This window comes from Episyrphus balteatus, chromosome 1, assembly GCF_945859705.1.
Source record: "Episyrphus balteatus chromosome 1, idEpiBalt1.1, whole genome shotgun sequence".
NCBI lineage: Eukaryota > Metazoa > Arthropoda > Insecta > Diptera > Syrphidae > Episyrphus > Episyrphus balteatus.
In genome coordinates, this window is record NC_079134.1 from 58,191,666 (window position 1) to 58,213,205 (window position 21,540).

General features: G+C 32.8%; 1 protein-coding gene across 2 annotated transcripts in view; it reads left to right on the top strand.

Moving 5' to 3' along the window:
- The first annotated feature begins 8,491 nt into the window (after window positions 1-8,491).
- LOC129905869 (protein phosphatase PHLPP-like protein) overlaps window positions 8,492-21,540 on the top strand; it is a 175,550-nt gene continuing 162,501 nt past the window's right edge. For both annotated transcript variants that reach the window (XM_055981494.1, XM_055981496.1), the window contains exon 1: window positions 8,492-8,958. The gene's annotated coding sequence lies outside the window, so the exon portion shown is untranslated. The remainder of the gene's footprint in view (window positions 8,959-21,540) is intronic.

The following is a 21,540-nucleotide window of genomic DNA, read 5'->3' on the forward strand; positions in this document are numbered from 1 at the left end:
TTGCTACGCTCAGGTTCAATGACTTTCGGTAAAAGAAGCTTTCTTTTATTTGAAAAATTTTTTGAACGCTATCTTACGGTAGGACAAAATCATTCGACAACTTACCGTCATTGTGATCGTTTTAAGTAATTCTTGAGTGCCAAAAGAAAGAAAGTTATAAGACTATAATTATTACCTTTAAGATAGTCAAACTATCCTTTTTTTAAATTCATGAGTTGTGAACTTACAATTTAAGGTAAACTTATTGACCCTTAGTTGTGATTTTTTTGTTTAATTAATTTTTTTTTAATTATAGGCGGTTCTTGAATATAAGAGCCGTCACGTCTGTACTGCCCCGGTGCCAAACGGGAAAATTCTATCTGGAAAATTGCTTCCGGAAAACTAATAAAAGTAACACCGTATATCCCTAGAAATACCAGGCCAACAGGAAATTCAGTCGTGGTCTTAAGGCTGAGTGGACCACGTAAAAATCGGGTTATCGTTTACAAATCGGTGAATAACTTTTACATTTTTAAAGATAATTGAATGAAATAAATTTTATTATTTAGATAATAAACAAGGCTTAATGTCTTTACCCCCACAATTTCCAAATTTGTGCACTTGTAATTAAGAGAGAACAAAACATGATAAAATTTTAGTTGTTTTAGAACGACCTGAAAGACATTGGTTTGTTTCTTAGTTAGACTAAAATTTTTATTTTTTTTTATTTCTATTTTGGATTGAGGTTGAATCAAACTTCGGAGTAAAACTATTTTGAAAATCTAAAAATGTATTTTTCATAGAAAAAAATTAATCGAAACTGAAGCTATTTTTCCTTATGTTACAATGTTTGAACATGTGTAACTTCTGCAATTATTGTTAAAATTCATCGAAATAAAAAGAAATAAGTACCTCAACTCAAATACTAACACATTGATTAGTTTAAGAAATTTATATTAAGTTTTAAGGTCTTAAAACACCAAAAAATACTAAAAAGTCATTTTTTCTTAACTTTTTTAAAACAAAGTGGTTTAATTTCTTTGTTTTTCAAAGTATGATTTTAATTTTTATTTTATTTAAAAGCTTAGTTTATTGACTATGGAGTAAAGCTTTTTTTTTTTGGAAAATATTATTTTGTAACCCTCCAATCGATTTAAAGGAGTCCTAAAAACAATAAACTGTACTAAGAAACCAGAATTTTTAGATTTTTTGTTATATTTTTTTTATTTTTTTTTCATTATTTTTTCTATCAATATCAAGTTAGAAAACAAGAATTGCTATAATAGTTTTCTTACAATTAATTTTTGAAAAAGAGTCTACTTTCCATTTTTTCCTCAGAAATTCATGGAATGCGTATGTATTGGAATTTGTAGTTCAAACAAATTCCGCTGGCGCTAGTTGTATCTCTCTCTTTATTATCTTCTATTTTGTTTCTACATGATGTCTCATACATGGTATAAAGAATAAGATGAACTTAGGTATCTGCATTCTAAATATTGTTTGTACATAGGTTTTTCCTAGGGTTGCCAACCGTACTCTAAAAAAGAGTATTGTACTCTATTTCACGTATGGGTACTCTATAATCTATAACTCTGATAGAGTACGTCAAAATACTCTTTTTTACTTAAAGCTGAGTGTACCATCACATAAACATAAGTATCTTAACGTTTACAAATTGGTGGATAACTTTCATAATTCTAAAGATAGAATTGAATGAAAAAAAACGAGGCTTAAAATATTCGACCTTATAATTTCTACATTTGAACAATTGTAATTTAGAGAGTACAAAACACTATAATTTTTATCGTTGTTTTAGTAAGACTTATTTGTTTTGTTTGTTTCTAAGTCAAACTTAAAATTTAATTTTTTTACTAAAATTTTAATTTTTTTTATTCAAATTTTGTTCTCTATTTTACTTTGTTTTGTTAAGACCTTAAAATATTCGGTTTTTTCTGGTAAAATATCAAGGTATTTAAAATTGAGTTAACCTTCTTATATATTTTTATTTCGATGAATTATATTGATAACTGCAAAACTTGTAGGTAAGCCATATTCTATCTGTTCTTGCCACTTCAACATTCACTGAGAGAGTATTTTCGGTCTTGAATATGAAATGGCGAGAGGAGAGGAATAGGGCTTCGTTGAAATTGATCAAAAATGAGCTCTTAATGTACACGAATTTTGAATTTGAACGTTTAGTCATACACATATTTTAAAAACATCAAAAAATTGTTATGTACTGTAAGAGGCAAAAAAAAAAAATACATTTTCAAGACTTGAAATAAATGGTACTCTTCTTTTTTCAAATGTACTCTTTTTTTTCGTCTCTGAAATCAAATATACTCTATTCCTTCTTAAAAAAGTTGGCAACCCTAGTTTTTCCATAAAAAAGGATTGGCGCCAGGCAAGCTCATCGCGCATGCAAAGTGTTGTTGTATTTTTTTCGCGAAAATGAGAGGATACAGGAAATGGATCTCTCGCACGTTCGCAATGTATGGTATCTGGTGTTGCGTGGTAGGTATATGGAATAGGATAAACGAGTTTTTTTTGTATTCTTGTTTTTTTTTTTTAAACTGGTTTATTTATCTCTTTCATAAATTTATGATGTTGCATGTTAGGTATTCTTCTGAGCAACTGTATGGATATATTTTTTTCTATGAAAAAAAAAAAAAAAAATTTGGAAAGACAGGCAGTCTGTAATGTTATTCGCATTATAATACAAAAATCTAAATTTCGATCAGATTCCTGCGCCTACGAATACTTGCAAATGTTATATAGAATACCAAGTGATGTAGGTACATACCTACATAGATGTGCAGAAAGATAGAAAAATTCAACACTGAATATCATACCATTTTTTTCTTCATAAATATACCTACCATGACTCTTGCACATAGAGTAAAACCAACGGACAACGAAAACACGGTGGCGCAAAGCAAAACCGCAATATACACTTGCAAGGCTTGCAACCCTTTTTTTGCTATTTCCTTGATGCTGATTTGTTTTTTCTACCTAAATATACTTTAATTTTATGACTTTGGTTCTCTAGAAAGGGAAAGAGAATGCAAATAAAGATACCGAGAGAGAACTGAGTTGAGATGACGTTGAACGTGAGAGAAGAAGGTCACTAATACACACAAACTCATTTACATGAAGTTTGAGTTCGTCATTCGGGGACACCCACTCTTAAAAAGAAAATAAACTGAAATCAACTAAATTTAAGCCTACTGAACCATAAAGCTGAAACACAATCACGCTTTAGGGCGTCGCTTCGTTGCGTTACGTTGAGAAATCCTCAAAGCGCGCTTCTGTCACTTTGACTCTGAACAGCTGATTGCAACATAAAATCTGCTGTCAAATTAAAAAAAACAGTCACTCACAAAATTACTGGACCAAGTCTTTATCTTGATTTAGTTGTGGAAAAATGAAAAAGGATATTAATGTGTTTAAAAAATGCATAGAAATTTGTTTATTCTTTATTCCTTTAGTTATAAAAACAAAACCAATCAAAATATATTATTTTTAACCATAAAACTCAGTCTAAAACATCATTAATTTTTTTTTGTTTTTAATACGTAAATTGTTTTGATTTTAAATATCTCGATGTCGTTTTTTTGTGCAAAATTTATATAGAGAAATTAAAAAACACACATAGTTTTGCAATAATTTATTTTTTTTTATTCACATTTGGCGCAATAATAATGTGGGTGACTGTAACTATGTCTGTTAAATGTCAGAAAGCGAGCAAAAGTTCAGTCTGGTTGAACTTTTGCTCGCTTTCTTACGTTTCCTTACGTTTGTCAAAAAAAGCGTACGTAAGAAAAGCGTCATTGTGTGAGGATACACAGATTTCTTATAGTTGAACTTTTCGCAGTTGTCAAAATCGACGGCAAAGCGTGATTGTGTTTCAGCTTATATACCTGTCGACTTAAAATAGTCCAGCAATCTTTCAGAGGGTACATAGCTTAGAGGTCTAACGCTTCGATATATGGGAACTAGGGTTCGACGTTCAAATCCAGAGATACCCAAAAGAGATGAGAAACTTCTGACGTCATACGAGTTTGCCTACAAGCTGCTTTAGACATTTTTGGATAAGTATGCGTGAAAAAATATACATTTTTGGCTAAGTATGCGTGAAAAATTATACATTTTTGCTTAGGTGTGCGTAAAAACACCGTGGCTACACTATGTGTGTTTTTCACATTTATTCACGAATACAAAAGAGATTACAACAACACGAAATAAACAAATGGGTTTTGGGGGGTAAAACGTACGAAAGTTTCCCATCTCCTTTGGGTATCTCTGTTCAAATCCCAAACCGAACTAATTCAAAGAATATTTTTTTTAATTTTTTTTATATATTTTTTATTTTTTTAAATAAGATTTTTTTTGTTAAATAAGGGTTTCTGTTAATTTTGCAATAATTTTGCTCACCGCGTTGCTTCGACAAAAAAAGTGTTGGAACAATTTTATGGGTACGCGAACCGTACTTTAAGTAATGTAACTCACGAAATTAGAAGTGTTATACATATATATATAGTATTAAAATTTTAAATCTGTGAGTCGACGAGAGTTGAAGTCCTTAAAACAAAAAAAATCAACACCTAACATACTTCAGCAGTGGCCACTAAAGAATGTTATAAAGGGTGAGTTTTCTTTGTAAAATTGTTATTTACTTATACTATATACATACTTATCATATTAATTGCGAGAGTTAAAGGGGTATTTTTAGTGGGGGAACAATGTTAAATTAATCATTATTAAAATTGAATTAAAGATGATTTTGTATCCCAAACCTTACAAATAAATCGAAGACGTATCTATAAGTTTGCGAAGATACATTATTTTAAGAAAGTAATTCACTGACTAAATTAGGCAAATTAATACTTAAACATACTTAAACTTAACATTCTAATTATATACTAAGCATAGCCGTAGCTAGGATTTCATTTCGGGGGGGGTTAGCTCAGACCAAACAAAATTTTTTTTTAGAAATCATAATACTTTGTATCAACTATATGTAACTGCAGTCGATTCTAAATCCCGCTAAATCAAATAGTCATTTGAACTGTGTAGAAGCGAAAAATTTGCCAATATCCTTTTTAAGTATTTTTTAGGAGAGGAATTCGTAGTTAAAAGTTTAAAAAAGCCCTGCTTACGGTAAACGAATTTAAAAATGGCCGAATATTCAGCGGCATCTCTAGTTTTGTAGGTACAAAGAGTGATAAGTTGGTTGATATAAATTGCGAGCGTTAGCGAGCAAGAAAATTTTTTTTAAGAAACAAATTTTAACCATTCTAAGGCTTTATAAAAAAAATTATTTCGTACAATTTAATATATAAAACATTGAAAATGGACTTTTTCTTGCACTGAAATTTTGTAGCAGGAAATTGACAGGTACATTCTATCTATTGAGTTCTAAATGAAATTAGCAATACTTAAAAACCAAAATTTTAAATAATCCAAGTTGTTTCACATGAGCTAATTACACTGGTCAACAAGGTTTTTGTTACAGAAACCAGGGTATACCAGGTATATACTTTTCTAAAGGTTTTTTATGTGCTGAGCTCGAATCCGAACTCAGAAAAATTCTATCACATCGCGTTTTTGAGATATTCCCGTTAGAAAATCGAAAATCCCGCTTTTTGCCAGTTTTCGAGGTTATTTCCTAGCCTTGGTAGGTACTACAGTCTCTGAAAAAATCGATACATTTATTTTCGCTTACATACTGGATTTAAGGTTAACATAGAACAAAAGTGGGTAATAAGCAACTGAAGATATTTCGGACAGTAGAAAAGATGTTTGAAAGATTTAAATAGATTTAAGGGTAATATTTCAAAAACGAGATGTGATCGAATAAGTCCGTCTTTGGATTCGAGTTCGGCCACCGAAACCCTTTGAAAAAGCATAGTTTAGTCCCGGCAACAAAAACCCTGCATAAGTACTTGTGGTATTTAAAGGGTTCTTAAAAGAGCATTTTAAGGTGTTGACATAGTGCTTAAGGAAATGGTCAAAGAGATAAAAACTCTTTGTAATGGACCAAACAATTTTTGTTTTCCTTTGTACAAACTTCATCGACAGCTTCTGCAACGACGCAAAATTGGTAGTGATTTTAAGGGAGATTTTCGTATAGGTAATCAAATCACTAAAATACAAAAACAAATTATTTAGTGCTGCATATTAGACTTGTATATGTTTATAATATAGGTATCTTTTGATTTTCTGAAAAAAAATTTCGGGGGGGGGTTAAACACCCAAAACCCCCCCCCTAAATACGGCTATGATACTAAGAACCTTAAACTAATTGTTTCTTTTTACTATAAGTAATAATTTGAATTTGAATTTTCAAACAAATTAAAACATAATACTAAAAACATAAACTTAAAGTAATAAATGTATAAAAACACTAATTAATAAATTTGTTATTGCAATTTAAAACCAACATGAATTTAGTAGAATTTATTTCATGAAGATCTTAATGATTTCACTATGAGAAGTGAATAAGTTATTTTTATAAAGAGATGAGGAGTATAAGGGAATGAGGATCTGAGAGTGAGAAGATACCTAGTTAAGGGATCGTCTAAGCGAGTATGACGACAAAGGTAGGGAGGGCAGGAAAGATTCTCGCGCATCTTTGAACACCTATGGATGCATAAGTCTGATATGATTATTTTTTTTTGTAATGTTTAATAAGGTCAAATAACCCACCCCACCGACGAGCTGAAAATGGGTACAAGCATATCAGCACTGACCTAAAGCCTAAAAATTACGTTACAGAAGACATGCGTGCATAGCTTTCTGTCACAATTTACATTTTTATTTTCCATAATTTATGTGAAAACATAGGAGAACTTGGCTCTTTTTTTAACAGTTATGTTTTTGTTCTGATCATATTTTACTGAAAGACTTGTGCAAAAAACGCACAATTGCCCAAAATTTCAATTCAAGTGAGAAAACTCGAGCTTTAAGATAAAAATTATTAAAAGCCAAGCTGCATTCAGAAATATTTATAAAAAAAGTTAAAAAAGGGTCCATTTGATGATCGTCAAATTATGAAAGATGTTAAGAAAAGTCCGATGATTAGCAGTCGCGTAGTACCTACCTACGAGAAAATAAAAGATCATTTCTTATAAAACAATCCGCGAAATTCGATTACTGCATACTTTTTTCCAGTAGGTACCTACAGTAACTGCACATGATGATGATATTTATTCAAGCAAACATTAATCATTTTTATCAAAAAAAAAAACAAAAGCGGCTTTTATAGGTTGAAACTTGGGTTTATACTTTTCTCATTGATTCTACAGCCAGAACTGGGCGAAACGGGACCACACTGCAGACACCAGCTTTCGAATACATTTTTTAAATTGGTTCACCCAGTCCAAAGTTACAAACATAAAAACAAAAAATAATAAAGATGAATTGATAACCTCCTCCTTTTTGGAAGTCGGTTAGTAAAATTAAAACTAAAACAAGGTTAATCTAACGATTCCAAGAATCATTTGTTGAAGATCAATGCATTTGTGCATATTGCAATACCATTCCAACACATGATGTCTTTTGCAATCGTTCCATGTGAACTAATAACAAAGAATTTGTTTAAGGGCTGACATTAACATACATACCTATAAAGGAATCAATATATGTGCCTGGGAACACAGTGTTGTCCAATAAGGTTCCAATTTACATTGGGCACGTTCAAAGAGCTAACATAAAGATATCGGATAGCTTTTTGTTGTTGTAAACAATGTTAAAAATTAGCAAAGAAACGAACCATTTTCTATCAAAAAATAATCTGAAGGTATCCGCGAATTTCTGGTATACCCCAGATATCCGAGTGATCAGCTGATAAACATTTTGGCCTTTTTTTGTTTTTTTCTTTTTCGCGCGATTATTCAGCTTGAAAATAAAATAAATTCGCAAAATAAAGTCCAATCGATTGTACTATCCAACAATAAAAAAAAAATGTAATTTGCTCAAAAGAAACAATTTCTTCTTCTCAATATTTACTTTTTTTGTAGCTGCTGGGTGAAGCTATCTGGATAGATTTACGTTCAAAAACATATTCCAGATACGGGTATCCCAGATAGCCTATCCGATAGGTTCTTAAACGTGCCCTATTTTTAGGACCAAACTTCAAAAAGAGAAAAATCCTCACCCCTCTTGCCTACAACCTGACCAGAAGATAAGGTGATAGGTGATTGAAAAATCACCTTGTAGCCCGGGGCTCGGCACTATTATATATAAAATCTTGTGAAATAGTCTTAAGCTTAAAAGAGATTCAATTCAATACCTAAAGTCGGTTTGAAAAATAAAAAATACTTTTTAAATTACTCTTGAAATCGAGTTTTTATCTTCTATCCAAATCTTATACTCAAAAAGAAAGTTGTTGTGTTATGAGTTCATTTGTAGTTACATATGTATGTGTACCTATTCATGTGTTTCTTGTGGATCAAAAATCTTAACTTATAAACTACAACCTGCAGGGAATTTCCGTAGTCTGCATATACAGTAGCGAGCAAAAAAAATGCAAACGAAAGAAGTTTAAAGAGTTTTTAACAAGAACTTAGTTACCAAATTTGGCATGTTGAAACTGTTTTATTTTCATTAAACAGAGTCAATTTGTGGAATGTTTTACTCCAAAACCATTATTTGGTTAAAAGTCTACCTAAATATGCGTTTTTAGACGAGCAAAAAAATGCAAACTTTTTTATTGTTTGCATTTTTTTTGCTCGCTACTGTACATTAACAATGCTCATGAACCGAATAATTAGAGGCAGCTACACTTTGGTTGGATGAACGTTATGTATTAAAGAGGAAATCAGTTGTGTTTTAGTATCGGGGTAAATTGGTCATTTTTATTTTAAATAAGAATAAAGAAACTTATATCACGTATCATGTACTTTTGCTTTAAAAATTTATTTCTTTATTTTTGTTGAAATTAAGCACTCATAAAACAAGATATATACAGAATACAAGGTAATATACTTGGATTTTCTAAGATTCTAAAGTTCACCTAATTTGATATTGTTTCGTTTTCGTTCACTTCGGTTTTAGTTGTTTTGTTTTTTTAGTTGTTAGTTAGTTGTTTTGTTTTTTTATTTTTTTTTTATGATAAATAACAAAATAAATGGTGTCAAATATTTCGGGTTAATTTAAGAGCCCTGGAATTATTACTCGTAAGTCCTAACATACATTTTTTAAAAAGTTTGTTTATAATAATTTTTTAAAGGTTATAAACGAAAAATATAATAAAGTTAAATTGAATAAATGCATCTAAAATTTTGTCTCAAATATTTCTTTGGCCGAAAGTGGTTCTAAAAATTTGTGCAACAAAGACCGTTAAAATGTTTTATTTCTGTTCATATTTTTTGTTTTATTTATGTAAATTTCTTCAAATGCATATCATAATTTAGGTTTATTTTCTTGTTTCAACAAACAAAACCCAGCTAAAACATGGTTATTATTTATCATATGGGCGGCAGAAGTGGACTCGTTTATTTTTTTTTTATAAAAATTGACTTGTAGGTTTCTGACCATCTTGTCTTTACTGATCTTCTTGTCTGACCAATGTATACCTCATCACAATTTTGACAAATAACCGAATATATCCCTGATTTTCCAATGGCTTCTGTTTTATCTTTAACTGTTCCTTAAAGATTTTTTACTTTATTCCTTGTTGTATTTGGAGATAATTTAAGCCAATTTTACCTTTCATCGCATTCACCCACTTATGCGGAAAAAAAACGGACTCAGCCAAAAGACAAAGCTTCTCCTGTACAAGCAGCTCATCAGGCCTATCATCACCTACTGTTTTCCTTTCTGGTTCACGGTAACAAAATCCCATCTAAACAAGTTAGCAATCCTGGAGAGGAAGATCTTAAGGATCTGTTGCTGACGTGATGCATGCCTGGCATTACGACAGGATACGCAGGAAACACGTCAGCAACAAGAGACTGTATGAAGAAGCCAAAATTATAAAACTCGACAGATATCTTATCCAGTCAGGCATCGTCTGCTTGATCTTAGTTTTTGAGAATTTCAGAAGTAAAATGAAGAGCAAAATTCTACTTTGTAAAAAAAATATTTAAATTATGATTTCTAAAAAAGTAAATATAAAAACTCCTTTTTGAACTTTTTTCTTTGTTTGATACCTTAAAACTTAATATCTTTTTTTTTTTGAAAACAATCAAGGTAGTAATATTTGAGTTGAGCTTCTTAAAACTTTATTTTGATGAATTATATTGATGTATGCAGAAGTTACACCTGTCCAAACATTGCAAGGTCAAGAAAAATAACATAAGTTCCGATTAATTTTTTTCTATAAAAAAACAAATTTTAGTTTAAAAATAGCTTTACTCCTTAGATTGATTCAATCTCAATCCAAAATAGTATTAAGAAAAACAAAATTTTCAGTCTGAGTAAGAAACAAACACAAAATAAATAGGTCGTACTAAAACAACGACCAAAAATACCTAATAAAAAAGTCGGATTTCTTAAGAAAATACATTTTATCTCGGTTATTTATGGATTATTCTCAACAATGTTATACCATTTTGAACAGAGAATTTAACACACCAACTCTTAAGGTAACTTGCCGAAACATCGTAGTGCATTTTTTTACCCTACGGTGAGAAAAATTAAGATTTGTAGTCACGGCACATAAAAAACCGTCACAGGGTGACCACTTTTACGACTTTTTTTCAAATGCCCATAACTCACAAAATAAATGGCTGTGATTTCTTGTATTATTTTTCTGATAACTGTCACCACCTACCCTATCTACGAACTTGCTCTTAGAGTTAAAGTTGCTTAAATTTTTAAGACTTTTTATATAGAAATTTGAAAAAAAAAATAAAATTCGTTTAAAAAAAAAAATAAAATAAAATCTGAAATCAAATTGCCCCCCAAAACAAGTATGCAGTTTTGATTGATATATTAAGATGCATTTTTAGAAAAAAAAAATTTCAAAATCGTTAGAGCCGTTTTTTTAAAAACTAATTTTTTATAAATAATTTTTTGGAAAAAAAAGTTTTAAAATAAAATTGGTACGTCATTTTGTAAAAATCACTAATCAGCATCTTAAAACAAAATTTCAAAAAAATTCAATGTCCCGTTTTCGAAAATTTGAATTTTCAAAAAAAAAAATTTCAAAATTTTTTTAAAAATCCAAAAATTATTTTTTTGAAAATTTTATTTTTGGTTTATATTTAAATTATAGAAGTGCTTCTTCACAAAAAGCTTCGTTGAAATCGAATAAACGCTTTCGGAGAAAATCGGATTTGAAAAAAAACGGTTCTATGGCAGGTACCGTTAATATAGGGTTTCCAGAACATCTCTTTTAAAGAGAACATGTTCTCTTTTTCAACTCTGATCTTTTTTACACTCTCTTTTTTCATAGTATTCTTTTTTTGTTCTCTATTTTTCAAATGTCCTCTTTTTAGTATCTTTTTTTATTTTCGTCCATAGTTTTTCAAGATTGTTACGATTTTATCTGTCTCGTTGTTTCAACTCTCAAACTCTGCCCACTCCCAGTTAAGGTAAAGTGTTCATCGCATTTAAATTCAAAAGAGATGTTCTGTTTTTCGTTTTCGATCTACATATTTTATAATTTCTTTTTCTACACGGATCTCAGTTTAATTGCCTTTCAGCTCGATCTTTTTATCTAAGTACTTCTTAAAAATTTAAATAAATTGTGGCTCGTCAAAAAGCTGACTTGTGCAGTCATTCCAAAGTTTACTTCTCTAGAGAAGTTAAACATCCATTCAAAAGATTTACAATAACTGAGAATATGGACGCGTTCTTCTTTGAAAAGATTTGATCATTTTTAACGTAATTCCTGTGTCCCAGATCCACTACTTTTAAGTAACTCTTTAGGAAAAATAAATTTGTTCTGCTTATGTGACGTTAGCTTTTGCGTTTTCTTATCAATTACTCTCTTTTTTGTTCTTTGTTTTTTTTTTTTCTTTTAAGTCCTCTTTTTTTAAAGGTTCAAGAGTAAAATGTTCTCTTTTTATTAAGGTCCCAAATGGACACCCCTGACAGACTGACAGACTGACAGACTGACAGACTGACAGACTGACAGACTGACAGACTGACAGACTGACAGACTGACAGACTGACAGACTGACAGACTGACAGACTGACAGACTGACAGACTGACAGACTGACAGACTGACAGACTGACAGACTGACAGACTGACAGACTGACAGACTGACAGACTGACAGACTGACAGACTGACAGACTGACAGACTGACAGACTGACAGACTGACAGACTGACAGACTGACAGACTGACAGACTGACAGACTGACAGACTGACAGACTGACAGACTGACAGACTGACAGACTGACAGACTGACAGACTGACAGACTGACAGACTGACAGACTGACAGACTGACAGACTGACAGACTGACAGACTGACAGACTGACAGACTGACAGACTGACAGACTGACAGACTGACAGACTGACAGACTGACTGAAAAAAGTAACAAACTACTGCGTACTCAGTTTTTTGAAATGTTGGGTTTTTAATGTGGGTGCTATCTTGACGTAAGATAGCACCCACACCCTTTCCATCAATTTTGAGGGGGAAGGAGTGGAGCAACAAATTCGAGATTAGAGCAACTAATTAGCAACAAATTACTGCATACTCAGATTTTGGAAATTTGGGGGTGTGGGTGCTATCTTGACGGACCTCTTTATTCGTCGAACAGTAAACTCACTGTTTATTAGAAGATTGAAAAATCGGCTCTTAATCAGTTAAATGAGAATTAGAAATAGTTCCAGTACGTGAATCCTTCTAAAATCCGAAAAACGCCTTGTTTTAATTAGTTCACATTATCGAGGGACTACTGTACTATAAATAACACAATCTTCTACTCGAGGAGATAGGAATGTGTAGTTGTTGTATAATAGATTTCTACTCACGAGTAAACTATCACCTTCAATATAACAGGGCTATTGTATATACGTATATGTTTATAATGAATTATGACTCCCATCCCATCCTGAAGGGTCCAACCCAGCGATGCCATTTTGAGGGATTTTTTTCCCGTTTTTTTCGGGATTTTTGATTAGGGAAAACGGAAAAATCAACCCAGAAAATGGAAAAACAGTCAGCTCAAAATATATCATGTTTTAATACCAAAAGTTCTTTTTACAAAATCAAAATTCATCATATTTATACACTCCGCTTCAACTGAATAAGCACACAAATTTTCAAAGGTATTTTGTCCATTTTTTCCTAAGATTGATCTTTCATGTAACATTTGATGATGTTTACAGTTAGCTTACGATGTTGAGAAACCAAATCAGAAAGAATAATTCTCAAAGTACCGCTATTTTTTTTCGTGTTCTCTTACAAAGCGCCCCATATGGAAAAATGCAGTTTTTTTTTGCGTCAACTGAATAGACACACGGTCTTTCAAGGTCAATATCTTCGTTGTTTATGAGAGTTTTGAGGTGTTTGGCATACCAAATAAAAGGTTGAAATGTTCTCAATGAGATTTTGTCATTTAATTAAAATTTAAAAAAAAAGTAGTAGATTAAAAGCTTTGAATACTGGCGACAGAGCTAAACTTAATTTGTTAACGGAACAAGTACTGACCGGGTCTGCTATAGCTACCAAAATTGATCGGAGTTTTAGTGTGTTGCCTATTCGGTGCCGTGAAATAACGCCGAGCGAAATAACGCTGAATTCCAAAATTCGGCGTTATTTCACTTTACAAAAGCGAAATAACGCCGAATTTCAACATTCGGCCTTATTGCACTTTGTCAAAGTGAAATAACGCCGAGTCCCAACTGAGAAATAAGACCGAATGTTAGAAAAGTCAGCATAAGAGCAGACGCAAGTTAAGCGGTATGTTACCCTTTTTCTTATTTTCAAAGGCATATAAGGCCCAAATTTATTTGGGCACAATGGCTCCCATACCAATTTGGGACTTATGTCCATCCCATCGAGGTATAGGTTCCAAAAAAGTCTTGGCTCTTATATGCCTCTTAATTATTCATTAACCTAGATAAGTTTCAAGATGTGATAAAAATGTGGCGCAGGGACATAAGACCCAAGGACATAACGCCCACTCTTTATTTTTGGGAGTTATGTTCAACTTGAGTGGGACGACATTTAATTTAAGAATAATATCCCACTTGAGTGAGACATTAGCCCAACATATTTTTTATTTAACTGGGACATAAGCCCCACACTTCGAAATATAAAATAATTATGTAGAATAGCTTTTGTTCTATTTTATTCGCGTTTTGTTTCAGATTTTTTAAATGAAAAAGAAACTTTGAATACAACCAACCTCGCATGATAAGCGCGGGTCATTTGGAAAATTATCTCGCAAATAGGGCGGTCATCACAATACAAAGATAAGAAACGAAAAAATCCCACCTGTTTTAATTGCTGGAAGGCAAAGCGGAAAAAAATTTGCTTACATGAGAATCTATTTAATTTTCGGAACCCAAACGCGAAGCGGAAAAAAATTTTGCCCACGGGAGAATCAATTTTGAGGTGTGAAAATAAAAATTCGCGCGAATTTTTATTTTCACACCTCAAAATTGATTCTCCCGTGGGCAAAATTTTTTTCCGCTTCGCGTTTGGGTTCCGAAAATTAAATAGATTCTCATGTTAGCAAATTTTTTTCCGCTTCGCGTTTGCTAAGTTATAACACAAACATATCTTTGTTGTTTGGTATACACATAAAAACAATAATATTACCCAGGAAAATTCGCGCGAATTTTTATTTTCACACCTCAAAATTGATTCTCCCGTGGGCAAAATTTTTTTCCGCTTCGCGTTTGGGTTCCGAAAATTAAATAGATTCTCATGTTAGCAAATTTTTTTCCGCTTCGCGTTTGCTAAGTTATAACACAAACATATCTTTGTTGTTTGGTATACACATAAAAACAATAATATTACCCAGGACTTAGGCGTATAAACAGTGAAGTAAGTTTGGAGGCTGGGGACATGCTGTCCTGCTTTGGATACACTATTGGATATAGGCGTTTATGCCAATAGGGTGGGACGTAAGTGCAAAATCGAATTTTGTAACTATCCCAAATCCAGTTGGGAAATAATTTTATAATTTGTGAATTCTTCGTTAGTGAGACATAACGTCCATCTTTTATTTGTGGGTCTTATGTCCAACTTGAGTTTGACAATTAATTTGGAACTTATGTCTCACTCAATTGGGACTTAAGTCCACAAATATAAAGTGGCTGTTATGTCCATGGGCCTTATGTCTCTTTGCCAAGAATATGGCATTTCAATACCAAACTGACTACAGGTAGTTACATTGCAATTTTTCCTAAGCTCTACTTAGCAGGATTTTCCTCACTGAAAAAGTGAAATAATGCCGAATCGGCGTTATTTCACTTTGTCATTGTGAAATAAGGCCGAAAGTTGAAATTCGGCCTTATTTCGCTTTTGAAAGTGAAATAACGCCGAATTTTGGAATTCGGCGTTATTTCACTCGGCGTTATTTCACGCCGAGCGAAATAACGCCGAATTCCAAAATTCGGCGTTATTTCACTTTACAAAAGCGAAATAACGCCGAATTTCAACATTCGGCCTTATTGCACTTTGTCAAAGTGAAATAACGCCGAGTCCCAACTGAGAAATAAGACCGAATGTTAGAAAAGTCAGCATAAGAGCAGACGCAAGTTAAGCGGTATGTTACCCTTTTTCTTATTTTCAAAGGCATATAAGGCCCAAATTTATTTGGGCACAATGGCTCCCATACCAATTTGGGACTTATGTCCATCCCATCGAGGTATAGGTTCCAAAAAAGTCTTGGCTCTTATATGCCTCTTAATTATTCATTAACCTAGATAAGTTTCAAGATGTGATAAAAATGTGGCGCAGGGACATAAGACCCAAGGACATAACGCCCACTCTTTATTTTTGGGAGTTATGTTCAACTTGAGTGGGACGACATTTAATTTAAGAATAATATCCCACTTGAGTGAGACATTAGCCCAACATATTTTTTATTTAACTGGGACATAAGCCCCACACTTCGAAATATAAAATAATTATGTAGAATAGCTTTTGTTCTATTTTATTCGCGTTTTGTTTCAGATTTTTTAAATGAAAAAGAAACTTTGAATACAACCAACCTCGCATGATAAGCGCGGGTCATTTGGAAAATTATCTCGCAAATAGGGCGGTCATCACAATACAAAGATAAGAAACGAAAAAATCCCACCTGTTTTAATTGCTGGAAGGCAAAGCGGAAAAAAATTTGCTTACATGAGAATCTATTTAATTTTCGGAACCCAAACGCGAAGCGGAAAAAAATTTTGCCCACGGCAATAAGGCCGAATGTTGAAATTCGGCGTTATTTCGCTTTTGTAAAGTGAAATAACGCCGAATTTTGGAATTCGGCGTTATTTCGCTCGGCGTTATTTCACGGCACTGAATAGGCAACACACTAAAACTCCGATCAATTTTGGTAGCTATAGCAGACCCGGTCAGTACTTGTTCCGTTAACAAATTAAGTTTAGCTCTGTCGCCAGTATTCAAAGCTTTTAATCTACTACTTTTTTTTTAAATTTTAATTAAATGACAAAATCTCATTGAGAACATTTCAACCTTTTATTTGGTATGCCAAACACCTCAAAACTCTCATAAACAACGAAGATATTGACCTTGAAAGACCGTGTGTCTATTCAGTTGACGCAAAAAAAAACTGCATTTTTCCATATGGGGCGCTTTGTAAGAGAACACGAAAAAAAATAGCGGTACTTTGAGAATTATTCTTTCTGATTTGGTTTCTCAACATCGTAAGCTAACTGTAAACATCATCAAATGTTACATGAAAGATCAATCTTAGGAAAAAATGGACAAAATACCTTTGAAAATTTGTGTGCTTATTCAGTTGAAGCGGAGTGTATAACAAATTAAAAAAAGTACTTCTTCCCATGTGCTTCAACCTTTATATTTAAACTGTAAATCTCTTCTTAAAAAAAGAAATATTGCTATTACTAGTCTACTCGAATATTATTCCAACTACATCGAACCATAGTTTAGTAACGAGACGGTGCCATTCAAGATCTTCATGTTGCAATCAGAGGATACGTCAGAAAAATCTGAGATTGTGCACGCAGAGAAGTTACTCAAATTGATATTAGATTTAATCAACTCACGGAATTGGTTTGTATATCATTTTTTAGATAACTTTATTGTTAATATATCTTACCTTTGTCATTTTTTGTTTATTTGAACAACAATGGAGCTATTTAATAAAAACGATACCAATCTCTTTTCCAAGATGGCGGCTGCTCCCGACCTCCTATCATACAAACAAATTAACTTTTATGTTTCGCATGAAAAAAATATTGTAACGTGAAAAAATGTGATTTCATGCTCATATTTTGACTAATTTGCCTGGGCTATAATAATAGAATCAAAATTAAAACTTTTTCGTATGATTTCTCTCTCCAGTTTAATAATGAAACCGTAATGCCGACTTGTTCACGAGTCGATTTTCGCCGTGCGGCGGAGCTTTTCGGCGTCAGTCGAGTCGTGTGAACGTAAGCCGCACGCGATTAAAGTGACAATCCCCATACTAGAGTCCTAGTCGACTTTAGCCGTGAGACATATCATCTGGCTCAAATCGACTCGTGAAAAGTCGGCATATTAATGTTTTCTAATAACTTATCGTTAATCGAAATTATCTGTGAACCATCAAGTTGCTACAATTTTTTTGTTGAAATATCACTGCAATATTTACTATAGTTATTTCAAAACTTTAAGCTTACATTTATAAGATGACTTGATAGGACACAGATTATAGCCGATTAGTCTTTAGTAAGTTACCTACACAAATTTCTAACTTAACTTAAAAAGAGCTTATGATATTGAAAAACCATCGGAAAAGGGCCCAAGAATTACTGTGCCTAGGGGCCCATGACATGGTTTATCCGGCACTGACTGAAAGAAAACGAGTATAATGGTTCTTATCTATAGAATATGTTAACTTTTTTTTGTGAGAAGATTTACTTTTCCAGTTTTATTAGCAATTTAATAAACCCTTATTGTAAGACACAAGGCCCAAAATTTTTAACGATTAACGAAAATCTAAAGACACTTTAGTAAATTGCTAAGTCAAAAAAGACCATTTCTTAACTTAGTAACTTACTAAAAAGGCTATAAGCATTTCACTTACGGCCATATTATTCACCAGTTTAAAAAATACATATGGTCGTTTATCGTTTAAAATTTTGTGCAATTGGTTTTTAATGGAAATTTTTAAATTATTTTTAACTGGAATTGCATTGCAACTTTTGTAATATTAGCGCAAATGTTTACTTTAGTAAACTATACCGGGAATGCCAAACTTTGTCTCAAGGTTTTTTTATTTTATTTTTTTTTGTGAGAAAAAATAAGAAAAAAAAATGCTACAGGATTAAGGGTTTAAAATGTGATTTTTACTTCAATCTTAATAAGATTGTCCCGTTTTTTTAGTATAATTATGCATTCCTTTTGTCCTAGTTTAGTACTTTTTTTTTTGTCCTTATATGTCCGGGAAAGTCCGGGATTTTGCATCTCGATTACTAGTTTCGTCCGGGAAAGTCCGGGATTTTGCATCTCGATTACTAGTTTCGTCTAACCAAAAAAGTCTTGGCTCTTATATGCCTCTTAATTATTCATTAACCTAGATAAGTTTCAAGATGTGATAAAAATGTGGCGCAGGGACATAAGACCCAAGGACATAACGCCCACTCTTTATTTTTGGGAGTTATGTTCAACTTGAGTGGGACGACATTTAATTTAAGAATAATATCCCACTTGAGTGAGACATTAGCCCAACATATTTTTTATTTAACTGGGACATAAGCCCCACACTTCGAAATATAAAATAATTATGTAGAATAGCTTTTGTTCTATTTTATTCGCGTTTTGTTTCAGATTTTTTAAATGAAAAAGAAACTTTGAATACAACCAACCTCGCATGATAAGCGCGGGTCATTTGGAAAATTATCTCGCAAATAGGGCGGTCATCACAATACAAAGATAAGAAACGAAAAAATCCCACCTGTTTTAATTGCTGGAAGGCAAAGCGGAAAAAAATTTGCTTACATGAGAATCTATTTAATTTTCGGAACCCAAACGCGAAGCGGAAAAAAATTTTGCCCACGGGAGAATCAATTTTGAGGTGTGAAAATAAAAATTCGCGCGAATTTTTATTTTCACACCTCAAAATTGATTCTCCCGTGGGCAAAATTTTTTTCCGCTTCGCGTTTGGGTTCCGAAAATTAAATAGATTCTCATGTTAGCAAATTTTTTTCCGCTTCGCGTTTGCTAAGTTATAACACAAACATATCTTTGTTGTTTGGTATACACATAAAAACAATAATATTACCCAGGACTTAGGCGTATAAACAGTGAAGTAAGTTTGGAGGCTGGGGACATGCTGTCCTGCTTTGGATACACTATTGGATATAGGCGTTTATGCCAATAGGGTGGGACGTAAGTGCAAAATCGAATTTTGTAACTATCCCAAATCCAGTTGGGAAATAATTTTATAATTTGTGAATTCTTCGTTAGTGAGACATAACGTCCATCTTTTATTTGTGGGTCTTATGTCCAACTTGAGTTTGACAATTAATTTGGAACTTATGTCTCACTCAATTGGGACTTAAGTCCACAAATATAAAGTGGCTGTTATGTCCATGGGCCTTATGTCTCTTTGCCAAGAATATGGCATTTCAATACCAAACTGACTACAGGTAGTTACATTGCAATTTTTCCTAAGCTCTACTTAGCAGGATTTTCCTCACTGAAAAAGTGAAATAATGCCGAATCGGCGTTATTTCACTTTGTCATTGTGAAATAAGGCCGAAAGTTGAAATTCGGCCTTATTTCGCTTTTGAAAGTGAAATAACGCCGAATTTTGGAATTCGGCGTTATTTCACTCGGCGTTATTTCACGGCACCTGCCTAGGTGCCGTGAAATAACGCCGAGCGAAATAACGCCGAATTCCAAAATTCGGCGTTATTTCACTTTACAAAAGCGAAATAACGCCGAATTTCAACATTCGGCCTTATTGCACTTTGTCAAAGTGAAATAACGCCGAGTCCCAACTGAGAAATAAGACCGAATGTTAGAAAAGTCAGCATAAGAGCAGACGCAAGTTAAGCGGTATGTTACCCTTTTTCTTATTTTCAAAGGCATATAAGGCCCAAATTTATTTGGGCACAATGGCTCCCATACCAATTTGGGACTTATGTCCATCCCATCGAGGTATAGGTTCCAAAAAAGTCTTGGCTCTTATATGCCTCTTAATTATTCATTAACCTAGATAAGTTTCAAGATGTGATAAAAATGTGGCGCAGGGACATAAGACCCAAGGACATAACGCCCACTCTTTATTTTTGGGAGTTATGTTCAACTTGAGTGGGACGACATTTAATTTAAGAATAATATCCCACTTGAGTGAGACATTAGCCCAACATATTTTTTATTTAACTGGGACATAAGCCCCACACTTCGAAATATAAAATAATTATGTAGAATAGCTTTTGTTCTATTTTATTCGCGTTTTGTTTCAGATTTTTTAAATGAAAAAGAAACTTTGAATACAACCAACCTCGCATGATAAGCGCGGGTCATTTGGAAAATTATCTCGCAAATAGGGCGGTCATCACAATACAAAGATAAGAAACGAAAAAATCCCACCTGTTTTAATTGCTGGAAGGCAAAGCGGAAAAAAATTTGCTTACATGAGAATCTATTTAATTTTCGGAACCCAAACGCGAAGCGGAAAAAAATTTTGCCCACGGCAATAAGGCCGAATGTTGAAATTCGGCGTTATTTCGCTTTTGTAAAGTGAAATAACGCCGAATTTTGGAATTCGGCGTTTTTTCGCTCGGCGTTATTTCACGGCACTGAATAGGCAACACACTAAAACTCCGATCAATTTTGGTAGCTATAGCAGACCCGGTCAGTACTTGTTCCGTTAACAAATTAAGTTTAGCTCTGTCGCCAGTATTCAAAGCTTTTAATCTACTACTTTTTTTTTAAATTTTAATTAAATGACAAAATCTCATTGAGAACATTTCAACCTTTTATTTGGTATGCCAAACACCTCAAAACTCTCATAAACAACGAAGATATTGACCTTGAAAGACCGTGTGTCTATTCAGTTGACGCAAAAAAAAACTGCATTTTTCCATATGGGGCGCTTTGTAAGAGAACACGAAAAAAAATAGCGGTACTTTGAGAATTATTCTTTCTGATTTGGTTTCTCAACATCGTAAGCTAACTGTAAACATCATCAAATGTTACATGAAAGATCAATCTTAGGAAAAAATGGACAAAATACCTTTGAAAATTTGTGTGCTTATTCAGTTGAAGCGGAGTGTATAACAAATTAAAAAAAGTACTTCTTCCCATGTGCTTCAACCTTTATATTTAAACTGTAAATCTCTTCTTAAAAAAAGAAATATTGCTATTACTAGTCTACTCGAATATTATTCCAACTACATCGAACCATAGTTTAGTAACGAGACGGTGCCATTCAAGATCTTCATGTTGCAATCAGAGG